Genomic DNA, 7,309 nt, shown 5'->3' with positions numbered 1-7,309 from the left:
AGAAGATAGAACGAGAGGCTGTCCTGGTTATTCATCTCTCCAGCTCCCCTCTCCCCCTTCCCCTCTCCAGCCCCCTCCCTCCCTCTTCTCCCCTCTCCAGCCCCCTCCCTCCCTCTTCTCCCTCTTCAGCCCCCTCCTCCCTCTTTCCCCTCTCCAGCCCCCTCCTCCCTCTTCTCCCTCTCCAGTCCCTCCTCCCTCTTTTCCCCTCTCCAGCCCCTCCTCCCTCTTCTCCCCTTCAGCCCCTCCCTCGCTCTTTTCCCCTCTCCAGCCCCCTCCCTCCCTCTTCTCCCCTCTTCAGCCCCCTCCCTCCCTCTTTTCCCCTCTCCAGCCCCCTCCCTCCCTCTTCTCCCCTCTCCAGCCCCCTCCCTCCCTCTTCTCCCCTCTCCAGCCCCCTCCCTCCCTCTTCTCCCCTCTCCAGCCCCCTCCCTCCCTCTTCTCCCCTCTCCAGCCCCCTCCTCCCTCTTCTCCCCTCTCCAGCCCCCTCCCTCCCTCTTTTCCCCTCTCCAGCCCCCTCCTCCCTCTTCTCCCTCTCCAGCCCTTTCCTCCCTCTTCTCCCCTCTCCAGCCCCTCTCCTCCCTCTTCTCCCCTCTCCAGCCCCCCTCTCCCTCTCCCCTTCTCTTTTGATCAAGTACTTGTAGAGGAAGGTTTAATCGAGAGTAAAATAACACGCCCACTTCATTCATTTATTCATACACATATAGACTTAGCTGGGGTAGATAAATATTTAGGTTTTATCTTTTGTATCTGCATATCATTAAGGATTTCCAAGGACCGAGTCAAGCTGGGCCGTATTCTTATTAACGTATCGGCACCTCAGTCCGTCTGTTTGAAAAGCCTCTCGAAGTTACTGGGCTTTCCATAAACTGTTTTGCGACGCTAGGGATAGTTTTACACGGTTTCAGCATCTTGAACCGGAAAATTCACCCTTGGAAACCCGGATATTCTTCTCTGTGGCCTTAGGAAATAGTCGAAATGGAACCGGACACGTTCAAGAATATGGAAAGCCTCTCGAAGTTACTGGGCTTTCCATAAACTGTTTTGCGATGCTTGGGATAGTTTTACACGGTTTCAGCATCTTGAACCGGAAAATTCACCCTTGAAAACCCGGATATTCTTCTCTGTGGCCTTAGGAAATAGTCGAAATGGAACCGGACACGTTTAAGAATATGGAAAGCCTCTCGAAGTTACTGGGCTTTCCATAAACTGTTTTGCGATGCTAGGGCTAGTTTTACACGATTTCAGCATCTTGAACCGGAAAAATCACCCTTGAAAACCCGGTTATAGTCTTCTCGATCTGTGGCCTTGGGAAATAGTCGAAATGGGAACCGGAGACGTTTAAGAATATGAAAAGCCTCTCATAATAGAAGTTGCTGGGCTTTCCATAGACCGTTTTGTGATGAGAATAGTTTTACACTGCTCTAGCATCTTGAACCGGAAAAATCACCCATGAATACACAGTTAGTCTCCTCTGTGACCTTGGAAAAAGCCGTAATGGGACCATGAGACGTTTAAGAATATGTTCCTGAGTGTCGCAGTACAAAACCTATAAATATCGGCCATATCGTTACGTTCACACATACACCACCACCATTGCAACATTCAACATTATCAAAGATCCGCGGTCCAAACATCTAAACCTCACGGCAGATATTGGACAAAGGGTTGATGGCAGGGCAGCAGCGTTGACCTCGGGGGCACTGACTGTTGTTCCTACAATATATCGGCAGGCCAGCGATGAAGCGGACCAAGGCCAAGTTCAGGGGCGGGGGGCAGCGACGACCCGGCCTGCCAAAAGGCCCTCCAGGTCCACCCTCGAGGCCAGGGTTTTCGGGTGAAAGGCAGAGGTTCGTCCGGGAGGCGATAGCAGGGCAGCACAAAGTCCCTCTTGAACATTCGCGGTTGGAACGGCAAGGCGTGGGACTCTGGCCGACAGGAAATAGGGCGGCAGCGAGGTTGAAGTTAGCGGGACAGCGTGGATCTGTAGAGAAGAGAAGATTACGATTACACAGTGTTAGGGGTCATGTTCTTAGGGAACGTGCCGGAGCGGCCTTAACTTAGTAAAGGACACACTCGGTCTAGCAAAAGGCCTACCAGATGAGCCTCCAAGTCCACCGCCGAGGCCTGGATCACCAGGGAGCGTGTTAGTGACCGGCGCGAGGCATAGGGGTGTCGGGGAGGAAATCGCAGGACAGCACAAAGTACCTCTGGAGCAGTCACGGTTGCTCCGGCAACGCGAGGGACTCTGGCCGATAGGGAACGTGGCGGCGGCGAGGTCGAAGTTAGGGGGGCAGAGCGGATCTGTGTCGGGTAGAGATCCAGTAAAGGTAAATGTATCGGCCTCCCATTACGGCTATATCCCAAAGACACAGAGAGGATGAACCGGGTTTTCATGGGTGTTTGTCCCTTTCAAGATGAGAAGCAATGTAAAATTATCACCAGCATCACAAAATGACATGAAAATCCCCCAAAGAATTATACGAGAGGCTTTTCAAATAGGCTAACACACACGTTTGACAAGGCTTTCGTTCGGGTTATGGGCATTTCCAGGGATACGAGTTTTATGACCCAGGGGCAGGCAGTAGTTTGACCTTTCTTCTGTATCATAATTGTGAAACTTGCGGAAACACACTTGCGAATTTAATCCAGTTCTAGAACCTTATTATTATACTCATTACATTCGTACCGACTCATTATACTTATCCTCATCATACTTACTCATCATCCTCATTTTCATACTCATCATCCTCATTTTCATACTCATCATCCTCATTTTCATACTCATCATCCTCATTTTCATACTCATCATCCTCATACTCCATACTCATCATCCTCATACTCCATACTCATCATCCTCATACTCCATACTCATCATCGCCATACTCCATACTCATCATCGCCATACTCCATACTCATCATCGTCATACTCCATACTCATCATCGTCATACTCCATACTCATCATCGTCATACTCATCATCATTATACTCCATACTCATCATCATTATACTCCATACTCATCATCATTATACTCCATACTCATCATCATTATACTCCATACTCATCATCATTATACTCCATACTCATCATCATTATACTCCATACTCATCATACTCCATACTCATCATCATTATACTCATCATCATTATACTCATCATCATTATACTCATCATCATTATACTCATCATCATTATACTCATCATCATTATACTCATCATCATTATACTCATCCTCTTCATACTCATCCTCTTCATACTCATTCATCATACTTATACTCATCATACCCTCTCATTATACTCACTTTGCGCGCACACCGTCGCCACCACCGCCACCAAGGTCATTGTAGCCAGTGAGGTCTTCATGGTAATGCTGGAAAGAAGTAGAAAATATATACATTCATACAAACATACATAAGCAAGGTCCCACATCCCTCTCCAGAATGGGTAGGATTAGGACACGTCTAGATTGCCACTCCATGATGTTATAACCCTGGGGACAAACAAGGGACAATCAGCTCGCCTATTGAAAGGTATACCAGGACGAAACTTGCGTGGATGGAAGAAAGGAAAGGAAAGGAAGGAAGAAAGGCAGGGATGAATGAATGAATGGAGGAAGGAAGGGAGGAAGAAAGGCAGGGAGGAACGAATGAATGAATGGAGGAAGGAAGGGAGGAAGAAAGGCAGGGAGGAACGAATGAATGAATGAATGGAGGAAGGAAGGGAGGAAGAAAGGCAGGGAGGAACGAATGAATGAATGAATGGAGGAAGGAAGGGAGGAAGAAAGGCAGGGAGGAACGAATGAATGAAGGAAGGGCGGAAGAAAGTCAGGGAGGAACGAATGAATGAATGAATGGAGGAAGGAAGGGAGGAAGAAAGGCAGGGAGGAACGAATGAATGAAGGAAGGGCGGAAGAAAGTCAGGGAGGAACGAATGAATGAATGAATGGAGGAAGGAAGGGAGGAAGAAAGGCAGGAGGAACGAATGAATGAAGGAAGGGCGGAAGAAAGTCAGGGAGGAACGAATGAATGAATGAATGGAGGAAGGAAGGGAGGAAGAAAGGCAGGGAGGAACGAATGAATGAAGGAAGGGCGGAAGAAAGTCAGGGAGGAACGAATGAAGGAAGGAAGGGAGGAACGAATGAATGAATGAATGGAGGAAGGAAGGGAGGAAGAAAGGCAGGGAGGAACGAATGAATGAATGAAGGAAGGGCGGAAGAAAGTCAGGGAGGAACGAATGAAGGAAGGAAGGGAGGAACGAATGAATGAATGAATGGAGGAGGCAAAGCAAGTCCAAGATCCCTCACACCAACGTTACAAGTGACAATACGAGTAGTAAACAAAACACTCGCGGGTAAAGAGAGTAAAAGCGTCGCCTCAAGGTACGCCGGAAACGGAACAAGATACGGAGAGGTGAACCAGGTACGTACACTTCGACCACCTCAAACCCGCGCAGGAAGAGAATGAAAACCTGTATCACTATATAAAAAAGAAGTGCAAGAACAGTGAGAGGAAGAGAAGTTTATGGCACGTACGTATAGGTATAGGCAAATCTTAAAAGCAACCGACCCCACTTTCTTTAACCCTCTGTGCATCATCTCACTGACACCATACGCAGTTAAGAGACACATTTTGACCCAGCATCCCACTCGGTCATATTCTTGAAACATTTCGGCGCCCAAGCACATACATTTAACAAGGCTTTCGTAGGAGTTGTGGGTGGCATTTCCATAGGTGGTTTCATGACCCTAGGGATAGCTCGACCCTCCTTCTGTACCGTGAACCTCAACCAACACTCATGGGAACCCGATTTATCTCCTTTTCGGCCTTTGGAAAGAGATGGTGTGAGGGGGTGGAAGCGTCTGAGAATACCGACCCCTTTGAGCAACGGACCATAACTTACGTGCAATGTTAAGCAAGGAAGTGAAGGCAGCAGGTATATCAAGGTCTCTGTCTGTCTCTCTCTGCCTCTCACTGTCTGCCGCCCTTGTCTTGGGTCTGGTGTGAACTGACTGCTCCCTACGATTCATCCTGCGTTTTATGGTGCTAGGATCCTTCTCCCCCTCCTTCCCCTCCTCTTTCTCCTCCTCCTCCTCCCCTCCTCTTCCTCCTCTTCCTCCTTCCTCCCTCCTCGTCCTTCTTCTTCTATTAAAAAAAATAATTGTGTGATATCCCTTTCTGTTCCCTTTCCCCTCCTTCTCCTCCTAGCCTCCTCCTCCTCCTCGTTTATTCTTCCTCCTCCTCCTTCTCCTTGGTACTGTGGCATGTAATTAAACCTAACTCCTCCTCCTCCTCCCCTGCACCTCCTTCTCCTCTTCCTCGCTTTCTTCTCCTACCTTCTCTTCCTATCTTCCTTCTATTCTTCTCTCCTTATCCCCTACCCTTTCCTCTTTTTCTCCTATCCTCCTCCTCCTCATCCTCATCCTCTCTGTGTGTAGCTATTAACAACCTGCTAGGAAACTCGACCACTACTAGTAAACGTTTGTCAATGCACTCCCTCCCTCACTGCCTATTTCCTTGTTGCAATATAGGAGTGCAAGGAACGTTCCCTTACACCCTTGATATATACGTACAGTAAATGCCAAGAGTTCTACTTGGCCCATATTGTTAAGGGTATCGGGCTCCCTTCACGACTGTTTCCCAAGGCCACAGAGAAGATTAACTGGTATTCCATGTGTGTATTTCCCCGTTCGTGGTGCAGAGGCCGTGTAAAACTATCAATGAGATCACAAAACAGTCCATGAAAAACCCAGCAACTTCTACGAGAGCTGAACATGAACAAACTATAAAGAGACCATATTCTTAAACGTCTCCCAAGCTCCCGTCACGACTATTCCCAAGGCCACAGCGAAGATTAACCGGGTTTCCATGCTTGAGTGATTGATTGATTGATAGTTTATTGTTGCAAGTAAACAACAGAGGAGAAGGGAGGAGCATGCCATCCCAACCCCCAGGCTGTACAGAGTGTGATTATACAACTACGGATACATGTGGAAGTAGCACCAGGAAACTAAAAATATACAATGGTAGGGGTGTTTATCCCGTTCATGGTGCAGAGGCCGTGTAAAACTATCCCTAGCATCACAAAGTGCATGAAAATACCAGCAGTAACTTCTACGAGAGGCTGTACAGACGGACGAGGTGAGGCGCCGATACATCTATTAAGACTAGACTCATTGGCAAGCGCTTGACGGTCGTATGGTCCCAGCTCTCCCATACTGCTAAACGGTGGGTCTCCTTGTTATCATTTCAGAAGGTTATGGTGAATGCGTCTTTTTGTGGGGCGGAAGATGAGTTTTAGTGGTCGAGTTGGTGCCGGTTAGATGCTGTTTGAAGGCTTATTTGTGGCTTGTGTTGCGAGGAAACCCAAGAGAGAGGAGAGAGAGAGAGAGAGAGAGACAGTGGGGGATGGAAGGAAAGGATAGGGAGGGGATGGGAAGGGTAAGGGAAAGGATAGAAAAAGAAAGGAAAATAATCAGATGAGCTAGATAGATAGATAGGGTGGGAAGGGAAGGGGAAGGGAAGGGAAATGAAGATCAGAGAAGGAAAGGAAAGGAAAGGAAGAGAAAGGAAAGGAAAGGAAAAGGAAGGAAAGGAATTAGAAAAGAGAAAAGATAACAGAAGAGAGAGAGAGAGAGAGAGAGAGAGAGAGAGAGAGAGAGAGAGAGAGAGAGAGAGAGAGAGAGTGTGTGTGTGTGTGTGTGTGTGTGTGTGTGTGTGTGTGTGTGAGAGAGAGAGAGAGAGAGAGAGAGAGAGAGAGAGAGAGAGAGAGAGAGAGAGAGAGAGAGAGAGAGAGAGAGAGAGAGAGACCCCCTATGCATCCATTTCTTCTTCCTATCAAACAGTTTTTTCTTGATATTAAAACTCCGAGTCACTTCAATTTCATCATGTTTTTTTTTCTTTAATATTCTTCCTCTCACTTCCTATTGTTTACTTCTTTTTTTTTTCTTTCTTTGTCTTTTTCACTCTCCTTCTCTTCCACCATCACCATCATTTCCTTCTACTTCCCTTATTTACTTTTCTTATCTCCATCTTCCTACCTTGATATCTGTTTCTTCCTTTCTCTTCCTCTTTTCTCTTTTTCCTTGTCATTCTCTCTCTCTTCCACCACCATCATCACTTAATGCTTCTACGTCTTTCTTTCTTTATCTTCCTCTTACTTTCTTTTACTTCATATTCTTCTTTACTTTCTATCCTCTTTTTCTCTTCCATTTCTTAAGCTTCCACTAACATTATCATTTTTTTTTTCTATATATCTTTTTCTTCCTCTTACTTCCTCTCTTCTTTTCACTTCTTTACTTACTATCCTCTCTCTCTCT

At 46.9% G+C, this 7,309-nt stretch overlaps 1 long non-coding RNA gene across 1 annotated transcript; it reads right to left on the bottom strand.

Annotated features, from left to right (window-relative positions):
- Window positions 1-669: 669 nt before the first annotated feature.
- Window positions 670-5,050, bottom strand: LOC126997326 (uncharacterized). Its single transcript, XR_007752036.1, has 3 exons — window positions 4,894-5,050; window positions 3,297-3,364; window positions 670-1,978 (listed from the first exon to the last, which is right to left on the bottom strand). It is a non-coding gene; the product is annotated as an uncharacterized LOC126997326 (long non-coding RNA).
- Between the last annotated feature and the right edge of the window lie 2,259 nt (window positions 5,051-7,309).

The sequence above is a fragment of the Eriocheir sinensis genome, chromosome 12 (genome assembly GCF_024679095.1).
Source record: "Eriocheir sinensis breed Jianghai 21 chromosome 12, ASM2467909v1, whole genome shotgun sequence".
NCBI classification, from domain to species: domain Eukaryota; kingdom Metazoa; phylum Arthropoda; class Malacostraca; order Decapoda; family Varunidae; genus Eriocheir; species Eriocheir sinensis.
This window is presented reverse-complemented; position numbering and strand designations above follow the sequence as displayed.